This window comes from Narcine bancroftii, chromosome 2 (genome assembly GCF_036971445.1).
Source record: "Narcine bancroftii isolate sNarBan1 chromosome 2, sNarBan1.hap1, whole genome shotgun sequence".
NCBI lineage: Eukaryota > Metazoa > Chordata > Chondrichthyes > Torpediniformes > Narcinidae > Narcine > Narcine bancroftii.
The window spans coordinates 195446388-195457829 of NC_091470.1; positions in this window are offsets into that span (position 1 = coordinate 195446388).

Consider the following 11442-nt stretch of genomic DNA (forward strand, 5'->3'; position numbering starts at 1 on the left):
GAGAGACAGAGAGAGGGGGAGAGACAGAGGGAAAGAGAGAGATAGAGGGAGAGAGGCAGAGAGGGAAAGAGAGAGGGAGAGAGACAGAGAGGGAGGGAGAGAAAGGGAAGATGGGGGTGAGGCATTTGTCAGGGAAGTCGATGTTAATGCTATCCAGTTGGAGGGGGCCCAAACACAAGGTGAGGTGTTGTTCCTCCAATTTGCAGGTGGTCTCAGTCTCACTGTGCAACTCCTCCAATCTTTGTATTATCTGCCCACGACAGACACGTCACTAAGGGAACGGGACGGGGAATTGAAATGGGTAGCCGATTTCCATGCCTTATGAGACTCAGCCACAAATTTCCTGTAATTCAAACATGGTTGAGGGCCAAATGGCTTCTACTGTTTGAACCTTGACCAGGACAGAACAGTACAGGCTCTTCGGCCCTCAATGTTGTCCCACTTAATTCCTTAAAATTAACCTACTAAATCCTCCCTACCCTGTAACCCTCTATTTTGCTTTTATCCACATGACTGTCTAAGAGTCTCTTAAACGTCCCCAATGTTCCAACCTCCACCACCATCCCCCTGGCGAGGCATTTCAGGCCCCCACAACTCTCTGTGTAAAAAAAACCTTCCATCACCTCACTTTGTACAGACATCCTCTGGTGTTTGCCATTCCTGGCCGTCCACATCATAATCTTGTCGACCTCTATCAAATCTCCTCTCATCCTTCTTTGCTCCAAAGAGTAAAGTCCCAGCTCTGCTAACCTTACCTTGTAAGATACATTCTCCAATCCAGGCAACCTCCTGGTGAATCTCCTCTGTCCCCTCTCCACAGCTTCCACATCCTTCCTGTGTCCTCTGGTGTTTACTACTGCCGCCCTGTCTACCTCACCTGTTGTAACTGATGTCAGCCTTCTCCGCAACTCCTCCAACCTTCGTATTGTCTGCAAACTCACGGACCCACGACTTCTTTGTCTGGGTCATTTATGAAACTTGCAAAGAGCAGGGGGGTCCCAGATCAGATCCCCCACAGAACTTGCAGAAGTTGTGCCACAGTTAGCCCGCTGTCGTCCTGTCCCCCCTGGACACCCTGCATGCGGGCTGACAGTGAACCAGGTCTTTGTGTCTCCTTCTAGATCAACTGGAGGCATGTAAGGGGGTTGGCGGGAGGTGCTGAATGATAGCCTGCACCGAGAATGAGAACTATATCGCTGGTAAATGTTTACTGTTTTACAAGTGCTGCAAGAAGGCATAGCTAAAATGAAGGAAGAGCGCCAGGAGACCCTGCAACATTTTTAAATTCTCTTGAGCCAAAGTCCAAAGTTTTTCCAACCGATCTTTCAATTTAGAAACCTAATCCAGCAAATCACAATTGCACGTCCTCATGAACCCCCTGTTCTTTTAATGACCTTTAAGGTCCTCTCACGTGATGTCCAAACACAATTTCAAAAAGGGCTGAAACCTATTGATTCCTGAACAGACCCTCTAACTGCAAATAACAATAAGTGAATACCCTTATCGCAAACTTTTCTGTTCCCCAGACAATAAATCCTCATCATATTTTTCAAAGTAGAATGAAATCTTTCCAAAACTCCCTGAGTTTGAAAATGAAGTGATCTGTTAAATTCCTCGTTCAGACACCAACTGCTGAAACATTCCAGAAATGGAATTGCTTCTTGATCACTTTACGTGACCAAAAAAGTGAGAAAAATGTTATGCAAAGCATTTACCACAATTTAGGCTTGGCTATTCCTCTACGGTATAGCCTCTGGGAACCTTGACGCCGCACCAATAAATGTTAACAAGTACTGATTTCCAGCTCCAATTTTAGGCAGGGGACCTACACAATCCAGGATAACTCCAGTGAAAGGTTCCACAACCACAGGATTAGGTTGCAAAGGAGCTACCGGCAAATGTGGCATGGCCAGCAAACATTCACAACATCCTTTCTCAAACCAGGCCAGAAAAAACTGTTTCAAAATTTTATCCATGGTCTTCTTCACACCTAAATGACCTCCCAAAGGCATACTATGGGCCAAATTTTATTCCAATAGACTTTAGGAATGACCAACTGATGAACCACAGCCCATTCCCCATTTGCAGCCACGTCACATGGCTTCCATTTCCTCACTAACAGTTCACCCTTCCAGTAATATCCACAGGGCATTTCCTCACTTTCCTCCTCATTTACACCCTTCTCCCTCAAGTCAGCAAGATCCACATCGATCTTTTGCTGCACAATCAAATACTGACGATCAAATTTAACCTGTTCTTCCTGTTTCTCCTATTTCTGAAGTACTGGGCATGTCTCTGTCAACTGGACGGACCTTCCTTTGCTTTGATCCTTTAGACCACACATATCAAACTCAGGCCCGCGGGCCAAATTTGGCCCGTGATATAATTGTATTTGGCCCGCAAGATCATATCAAATATGTATTAGAGCTGACCCACTGGCCGCCGTGCCAGTATAGCGCATGCACAGCTAATACTACAAATCCCAGAATGCTTTGCAAATGCATTGGTGCCGGCCCGTCAGCCCGCTAATCGCCCCCACCTCCTCTCTTTACTTTCATTAGCATCTGCGACCTGTCGCCCAACTCACATGTAATAAACCCCTTATGAAAAATGGCCAAATGAAAGACAGAAAACAGGACCTTTCAAGACAGGTGGGAGGCAAACTCTGACCCCAGAGTTTGATGAACTTGCATCTAAGAAGAGATACCAAGTATCTGGTTTAGACCCAGGTGCATCAGAGTAAATCACAGTGTAGCAAGCTAAGCTTGGATTAATATTTTCTTTGGTTAACTTTGGACTGTTCATTGTTGAAAGATTGGATTTTCATTGAAGCAAGTTATTTTTTTGACTTGTTGGCTTGTGAAAAAAAATATATTTAAAAGGAGCTTAAAGGCTCTCAAGAAATATTATTTATTGAATATTTTATTTCTCATTTGTTAATGCTTCATCTGGAAAGAGTTTAACCAAAACTATTATTAAACATTTACTTTAATAAGAAAAAGTTTAACATTACATATGTTGAAAGAAGAGAAAACATGCAGATGCTGTTGAAAATTTTCAATAAATATTTAGTTTGGCCCACGACTTAGACCAAGTTTTTTATTTTGGCCCTCTGTGAATTTGAGTTTGACATCCCTGCTTTAGACCAAGATCTTGTCACACCATATGCAGGATATATCTCACAATCTTTATCAACTGCAGTTTTACTTGGAATATTTGTTTATCTCAAGAGGGATAAAAATGGGGAGAGTCACGTGATGGAGTAGTGGCCGGACGGTGAACTCTAGCCCCCTCCAGAAAAGTCGGAAAAAACAAAGGAAAACACAAAGGCACAGAAATAAAAGTTAAAGAAAAGTGAGTATAAAGGTGGAAAGAAGATGGCGACAAAAAAAGAAAAATCGAAATCAACGGTAAGAAGAGAGGAAGAGAAGACAACGGAGGAAGAAGGAGAAGGCCTTACCTGTTCGAAGAGGCCCGCGGTGGAGAGAGAAACCCGCTCCCTCAGGTCGGTAGAAATAGGACTACAAAAATGGCTCGCTGAGCCGAGTAAAAGTGCGCAACCGCGCATGAAAAAAAACACACCGACGGGAGGGGTGACCAGCTGGGGAGCTGATCTCCACAGCCGGCAACGACAGCTGCAGAACACCTGCAGCAAGAAGAGAACACAGAAGACAATGAAAACAAGAAAGAAGAGAAGAAAAGGGCAACAAAGAAACAACAGATGGCCAACCCAGAGGAAGAAGAAGAGGAAGAGGAAGAGTACAGTGAAATAGAAGAAGAAGGGAAAGGCAAGATAAAGGATATACTTTCTCTTATTAAAAAATACATGCAGTCATTTAAAGAATGGCAAACACAGGAATTTAATGATTTGAGAAGAAGAATAAACAACACAGAAGAGAAAATGAATAAAATAGATATGACCTTAACAGAAATGGGAAAGAAAATGGACAAGATGGAAGAGCGGGAAGCAGCAGTAGAAATGGAGGTAGAGGACTTAAAAAAGAAATTAGAGGAATCTAATAAAAAAGTTATAGAGACACAAGAACTGTTAGCTCAGAAAATAGATATAATGGAAAATTATAACAGAAGAAATAACATAAAGATAGTGGGCCTTAAGGAAGATGAAGAAGGCAAGAATATGAGAGAGTTTATAAAAGATTGGATCCCTAGGATCCTAGGATGTCCAGAACTACAGCAAGAAATGGAAATAGAAAGGGCACATAGAGCATTGGCCTTTAAACCACAACCACAACAAAAACCAAGATCTATTTTAGTAAAATTCCTAAGATATACTACAAGAGAAAAGGTACTGGAGAAGACAATGGAAAAAGTAAGAGAGGGCAACAAGCCACTGGAGTACAAAGGGCAAAAAATCTTCATTTATCCAGATATAAGTTTTGAACTTCTAAAGAAGAGAAAGGAGTTCAATACAGCAAAGGCGATTTTATGGAAGAAAGGGTATAAATTTATACTAAAGCATCCTTCTTCTTCTTCTTTGGCTTGGCTTCGCGGACGAAGATTTATGGAGGGGGTAAAAAGTCCACGTCAGCTGCAGGCTCGTTTGTGGCTGACAAGTCCGATGCGGGACAGGCAGACACGATTGCAGCGGTTGCAAGGGAAAATTGGTTGGTTGGGGTTGGGTGTTGGGTTTTTCCTCCTTTGCCTTTTGTCAGTGAGGTGTTCTGCATCCAGCGGTATTGAAAATATTTATTCCAGGACAACAAAACAGACTATTCTCGGATCCAGAAGAAGCACGAAAATTTGCAGAACAATTACAAAATAGACTGAGGGATGAAGACGTGTAATGAGAGTAAAAATGACCACGATTTATATGTATGTGGGTAAAGAGGTATAAGTGTGTATATGTATAATGTGCATACGTGAATGTATCCGTATTTAGAGGAAAATATAGATAGTATAGACAAGAATTAATAAGGGAAGGAAATGGAATAGAGGGAATAAGGAGGGAACTAAAAGAGTGACCTTTGTTACATATGAAAAGTGAAATCTTTTCTGGGGGGGGCTGGGTGGGGAGGAGTTGCGGTCACTGCAAAATCAGCTGACGCTTGCGAGTGAATTCGCAAATCCAAATGGAGAGGGGAGATGTGGTTGTCCGACAAGGGATAAAGGACAACTCAGGAGGGGAAGGGGAGATTGGGGCTAAAGAAGTTTTAAATAGGAGAATAAGGAAAATGTTTGATGTTGTAGGAATGTTGTCTTATAAAGGGTTCAAAACAAGAAAACAGAAATGGATAAGAAGGAAAGGTAATGATGGAGAAACGGAAAGGGAAGATAAACAAAGTATAAAATGGCTATGTTGAACTATATGACTTTAAATATTAATGGAATACATAACCAAATTAAAAGGAAGAAACTGCTAAATTTACTGAAAAAAGAAAAAATTGATATAGCATTTGTGCAAGAAACACATTTAACTGAATTGGAGCACAAGAAATTAAAGAGAGATTGGGTAGGACACGTAACAGCAGCATCGTATAATTCAAAAGCAAGTGGAGTAGCTATATTAATTAGTAAAAATGTGCCATTTAAAATAGAAGAGGAAATAATAGATCCTGCAGGGAGATATGTAATGATAAAATGTCAGATATATTCGGAGTTTTGGAATCTACTCAATGTATATTCACCTAACGAAGAAGATCAAAAGTTTATGCAAGATATCTTTTTGAAGGTAGCAGATACGCAAGGGAACATATTAATAGGGGGGGATTTCAACCTGAATTTGGATTCAAATATGGACAAAACTGGGAAAAAAATTAACAGAAAGAACAAAGTAACCAAATTTATAATTAAATCGATGGAAGAAATGCAACTTTTGGATATATGGAGGAAACAACACCAAAAAGAAAAGGAATATTCATATTACTCGGCTAGACATAAAACATACTCAAGAATAGACCTATTTTTGTTATCAGCTAGTATGCAAAATAGAGTAAGAAAAACAGAATATAAAGCTAGAATACTATCGGACCATTCACCCTTAATATTGACAGTAAAGCTAGAGGATATCCCTCCAAGAATGTATAGATGGAGATTAAACCCCATGTTACTTAAAAGGCAGGATTTTAGAGAATTTATTGAAAAACAAATAAAAATGTATTTTGAAATAAATACGGAATCAGTGGAAGATAAGTTTATACTATGGGATGCAATGAAAGCATTCATTAGAGGGCAAATAATAAGTTATGTAACCAAGATGAAGAAGGACTATAATCAGGAAACAGAGCAGTTGGAAAGGGAAATAGTAAATATAGAAAAAAAATTAGCAATGAAGGAAGATACAATTAAAAGCAGAGAATTGGCGGATAAAAAAATAAAATATGAAACACTACAAACATATAAGGTGGAGAAGAATATAATGAAGACAAAACAGAAATGTTATGAACTGGGTGAAAAAACGCACAAAATCCTAGCATGGCAGCTTAAGACAGAACAAGCTAAGAAAATGGTATTGGCATCAAGGAAAAAAGACAACCAAATTACATATAATCCAAAAGAAATTAAGGAAAACTTTAGAGAATTTTATGAACAATTATACCGAACTGAAAACGAAGGGAAAGAAGGGAAAATAGATGAATTTCTGACTAAAATTGAACTACCAAAACTACAAATAGAGGAACAAAATAAATTAACAGAACCATTTGGAATAGTAGAAATACAAGAGATTATAAAAAAAATACCAAATAATAAGACACCAGGAGAGGACGGATTTCCAATAGAATTCTACAAAACATTTAAAGACTTATTAATTCCGCCCCTCCTGGATGTAATCAACCAGTTTGATGAAACACAAAGCTTACCAGATTCATGTAAAACAGCAATAATTACAGTAATACTAAAGCAAGGGAAAGATCCACTCTTACCAGCGTCATATAGACCAATATCTTTACTAAACACAGATTATAAGATAATAGCTAAACGATTAGCAAACAGATTAGCAGAGCATGTACCGAAAATGGTAAATTTAGACCAAACTGGATTTATCAAAAAAAGACGCACAACAGACAATATTTGTAAATTTATTAACTTAATTCATGCAGTAGAAGGAAATAAAGCACCTACAGTAGCAGTTGCTTTAGACGCAGAGAAGGCCTTTGACAGAGTAGAATGGAATTATTTGTTCAAAGTATTGCAAAAATTCAGTTTACCGGAGAAGTATATTAATTGGATTAAAGCATTATATAAGGGACCGTTAGCGAAAGTGACAGTAAATGGACATGTATCAAAGCAATTTAACTTAAGCAGATCAACGCGGCAGGGATGCCCACTATCACCTTTATTGTTTGCGTTAGCTATAGAACCACTAGCAAAATTGATAAGAATAGATAATAATATAAAAGGAATAAAAATAAAAGACAAGGAATATAAAATCAGTCTATTTGCGGATGATGTTATAGTGTACTTAACAGAACCAGAACTATCAATAAAAGAATTATATAAGAAATTGAAGGAATATGGAGAAGTGTCGGGTTACAAGATGAACGTAAATAAAAGTGAAGCAATGCCTATGAATAATGCGGATTTCTCAAAATTTAGGAAGGAATCTCCATTTAGATGGCAAATGCAGGCAATAAGATACCTAGGTGTACAAATAAACAAAAATCTCGGCCAACTATATAAACTCAATTATTATCCACTAATGAAAAAATTACAGGACGATTTAGAGCATTGGAAAGATTTACCACTAACACTAATAGGAAGGATAAACTGTATTAAAATGAACATTTTTCCAAGGATATTATACTTATTTCAGGCATTGCCAATACAACTGACAGAAAAATTCTTCAAGGAGTTAAAGAAAATAATAAGGAAATTTTTATGGAGAGGGGGGAAACCGAGGATAGCACTAGATAAATTAACAGAATGGTATAAACAAGGAGGCTTACAATTGCCAAACTTTAAAAATTATTATAGAGCCGCACAATTAAGATTCCTATCAGATTTTTATCAAACAAGGGAAAAACCAGACTGGACGAGATTAGAATTAGATAAAATAGGGGAAAAGATACCTGAACACATATTATATAAATGGGATGAAAAATTGGTACAACATAGAACTTCTCCAGTATTACATCATCTCTTCAATATTTGGAAGAAGATTCATGTAGAAAGAAATAAAACAAATTATCAATTACCAAAACTAATATTGACGCAAAACAAGTTACTCCCTTTTACAATAGATAACCTTTCCTTTAGAGAATGGGGAAAAAAAGGGATTAAAAGAATAGAAAATTGTTTTTCAGGAAATAGATTCTTATCCTTTGAACAAATGAAAGATAAGTACAATATAACTGGAGATACAGCGCTGGCATATTACCAATTGAGATCCTACTTGAAGGATAAATTAGGAAGCAGTTTGAGTTTGCCAGAGGCAAGTAACCTTGAATATGTGATTACAGATACAATGATAATCAAAAGATTTATAACAAATATGTATATTAAACTGCAAGAAAAGGAGAATGAGGAAACAAATGGTAAAACTAAGCAAAAATGGGAACAAGATTTAAATATAAAGATAAAAAAAGGAAACATGGGAGAAATTATGTTCTGGAACGATGAGAAATACAATAAATACGAGGCTACGTATGATACAATATAACTGGATACACAGACTATACATTACACCTCAAAAGTTAAATAAATGGGACCCAACAGTATCTGATAGATGTTTTCGATGTAAAAAAGAAATGGGAACAACAATTCATGCAATCTGGACATGTGAGAAAGTAGAAAAATTTTGGGAGGATCTCAACCAGATATTAAATAAAATAACAGAAAACAATATACCAAAGAATCCAGAGATCTTTCTCCTAAGTAACGTAAAAAACAAAGAATTTGGAATTGATTTGGAGGATGCACAAAAAGGATTTGTTAAGATAGCTCTGGCAGTAGCAAAAAAATGTATTATGTCAACCTGGAAATTGGAAGATAATTTGAAAATACAACAATGGTATATAGAAATGAATAAATGTATTCCATTAGAAAAAATAACATATAGTTTAAGAAATAATATTGAAATATTTGAACAAATATAGGAGCCTTACATTAAATACAATAGCGAAAACCTACCGGGGACAATCATTACCTAAGTAGATGGAAGGAGAAGGAAAGAAAAGAATGGACTCAGTAGAATTTCTGGTGTTTTTTTTTATTGAGTGACAACATTGTCTGACTGGTTTAATGTATCCTAGATTGTATACCTTAAATGGATGGGAGGGGGGGATGGGGGGGGAGGGTGGGTTGGGAGGAGGGGGGGGTGAGAAAATGTCACTGTATATGTGTGAAAAGGAAAAAGTGTGTATCATGGCTAATGTGATTTATGGTGTGAAAAAAAAATTAAAAAAAAAGAGGGATAAAAATAAAAGAGAAGGAATATAAAATCAGTCTATTTGCAGATGACGTCATAATATACTTAACAGAACCAGAAATATCAATAAAAGAATTACATAAGAAATTGAAGGAATATGGAGAAGTATCGGGGTACAAGATCAACCCAAATAAAAATGAAGCAAAGCCAATGAATAATGCGGATTTCACAAAATTTAAGAAAGAATCACCATTTAGATGGCAAACACAAACAATTCGATACCTAGGTATACAACTAAATAATATTCTCGCCCATCTATACAAACTAAATTATCAGCCATTAATGAAAAAATTACAAGATGACTTAGAGCACTGAAAAGACTTACCACTAACACTGATAGGAAGGATAAACTGTATTAAAATGAACATCTTCCCAAGGATACAATACCTATTTCAATCATTACCAATTCACCTAACAGAGAAATTCTTTAAGGAGCTAAAGAAAATAATAAGGAAATTCTTATGGAAAGGGGGGAAACCAAGGATAGCACTAGATAAATTAACAGAATGGTACAAACAAGGAGGCTTACAACTACCAAACTTTAAGAATTATTATAGAGCAGCACAATTAAGATACCTATCAGATTTTTATCAAACAAGGGAAAAACCAGATTGGACCAAATTAGAGCTAGATAAAATAGGGGAGAAGATACCTGAACATATACTATATAAGTGGGATGAAAAATTGGTGCAACATAGGAATTCACCAGTATTACACCATCTGCTCAACATTTGGAAGAAGATTCATGTAGAAAGGAATAAAATAAATTATCAACTACCAAAATTAATATTGACACAAAATCAATGAATCCCTTTCACGATAGATAACTTTTCCTTCAGAGAATGGGAGAGAAAAGGGATCAAAAGAATAGAAAATTGTTTTTCAGGAAATAAATTATTATCTTTTGAACAAATGAAGGACAAATGTAATATAACTCACGATACAATATTTGCATACCACCAACTGAAAACCTACTTGAAGGACAAATTGGGAAACAGTCTGAGGTTACCAGAAGGAAGCAATTTTGAATATGTGATGACAGACACAATGATAATTTAAAAATTTATAACAAACATGTACGTCAAACTACAAGAAAAGGAGAACGAGGAAACAAACTGTAAACCTAAACAAAAATGGGAACAAAATCTAAACGTAAAGATAAAGAATGAAACATGAGAAAAGCTATGCTCCGGAACTATGAGAAATACAATAACCACGAGGTTACGCATGATACAATATAATTGGTTACACAGGCTATACATCACGCCCCAAAAGTTAAATAAATGGGACCCAACAGTATCAGACAGATGTTTTTGCTGTAAGAAGGAAACGGGAATAACTGGGCATGTGAGAAAGTGGAAAAGTTTTGGGAAGATCTAAACCAGATATTAAATAAAATCACACAAAGCAACATACCAAAAAACCCAGAGATCTTTCTTCTAAGTAATATAAGAAGTAAAGAACTTGGCCTCGATTTGGAGCACAAAAAAGATTTATTATGATAGCCTTAGCTGTAGCAAAAAAATGTATTATGTCAACCTGGAAATTAGAAGATAGCCTGAGAATGCAGCAATGGTATATAGAAATGAATAAATGTATTCCATTGGAAAAAATAACATATAATTTAAGAAATAACATCACAATATTCGAACGAATATGGGAACTGTAGATGGAACACAATAGAGAAATCCTACCATGGACTTCCACCACCTAAAATGACAGAAGGAGAAGACAACGAAAAGAACTGACTCAGTAAAATTTCTTGTTTATTTTTATTAAGTGACAACATTGTTTAACAGGTTTAATGTATCTTATAGATTGAACTTCAAATAAATGGGAAAGGGGGTGAGGGAGGGAGGGAAGGGAGGGGGGAAAAAGGGGGAGAAAATGATACTGTATATATTCAAGAGAAAAAATGTCTGTATGTATTTTGGTCAGTATGGTTCATAGTGTGAAAAATAAAAAAAATTAATAAAAAACAAAAAAACCCAAAATGAGTTTAATTCTGAGTTTAGAATCAACACTTAACTTTTCAATACTAAGTTATTTACACCAGC